Raw genomic sequence first — 1,317 nt, forward strand, 5'->3', positions numbered from 1 at the left:
CGGTTTCCCTGTCCCCCCTTCCATCTCCCTCCCCGCCTCCGTGGAGGTCACAAGTCTTCCTCCTTGCAAGGCAGCCCCCACAAACAGACAATGCCTGCTACTTGTCAGGAACTCCAAGCCAACCCCACTCCAGGGCTTAGCGCAAAGTGCACTAGGGTCTCAGTTTGCAGGAAGGGCATGACCGGGACACTCAGTTGGGGAGCGGGCTCACCTCAAAGATGAGTTGCACCAACCAAAGCTCAGTTCATTCCCAAACGCAGCCCAGCAGGAACGTGGCAGCCCTGAAATGACATCCACTGGGACACATCTGAGTTTCTGCAAGACACTTCCAGTGTCATTTTACAGATGAGAAAGCTGAGACTCCCGAAAGAAGTGACCTCAAGGTTCTGGTGCCGTTCAAGCCACCAAATACTCCTGAGGCCCTGGAGGGTTGATGGGGGTGGGAGGGGTTGGGACAGCCGCACCTGGGAGTGTGGCTGTTCAAAGCCCAGGTGCCTGTGACCTGCGGGTGAGAAGGCGAGGCCTGGAGTGGCTCTAGTGGGAGTGTGGACAGCTCCTGGCACAAACAGGGGCGGGTATTCATTTGAGAGGACCTTGATGGAGTGGGACTGGGACAGTGTTTGCCATGGGGGGGAGCTTCCCTCGTGGTCCAGTGCTTAAGACTCCACACTTCCAATGCAGAGGCGCAAGTTCGATCCTTGGTTAGGGAACTAAGATCCCACAAGCCGCATGGCTTAGCCAAAAAACAAATGTTGCCCATGGGAAGGGATCAAGGTTGAGCAAGAATTGGTGCAAGGTCTGGATTGTGCTGGAATGGAAGAGAAGGGGGATGGGTCCCTGTCCTCACTGGAGTTGGGGAGGGTAAATAACATGGGGAGGAGGCAAGACTAGAGGCTGTAGGAGCCCACAGGAGGGGCACCACTGTGTAAGGTATGTGTGTGAATGTGTGTGCGTTTGTTGTGTGGTCAGGGCATGTAAGGTGTGCACACTGAATGGTCCATGTGATGTGTGCGGGTGTGTGTCTGCAGTCTACGGCATGTAGAGTGTGTAAATGTGCAAGTGTGTGTGTGTATGTGTAAGCCTTTGTGTCTGTGATCTGTGTAATGGAGTGTGCCTGCGCCTGTGTGTGGTGTGGTCTGTGTAATGTGTGTGTGTGTGTGTGTGTTATGGGGCGGTTGTAACTAGGACACTCCCCAGGGGAAGAGCTAAGGAGAGATGGTGGAGATGTTAACCAGAAACAGGGGAGAGGAGAGAGGGGGTGTTCCTAACAGAGGAAGGGAAGAGCACGTACAAAGGCCTCTAGGCAAGAAGAGGCCC

Source organism: Bison bison, unplaced genomic scaffold (assembly GCF_000754665.1).
Source record: "Bison bison bison isolate TAMUID 2011002044 unplaced genomic scaffold, Bison_UMD1.0 scf7180017864375, whole genome shotgun sequence".
Taxonomy (NCBI): domain Eukaryota; kingdom Metazoa; phylum Chordata; class Mammalia; order Artiodactyla; family Bovidae; genus Bison; species Bison bison.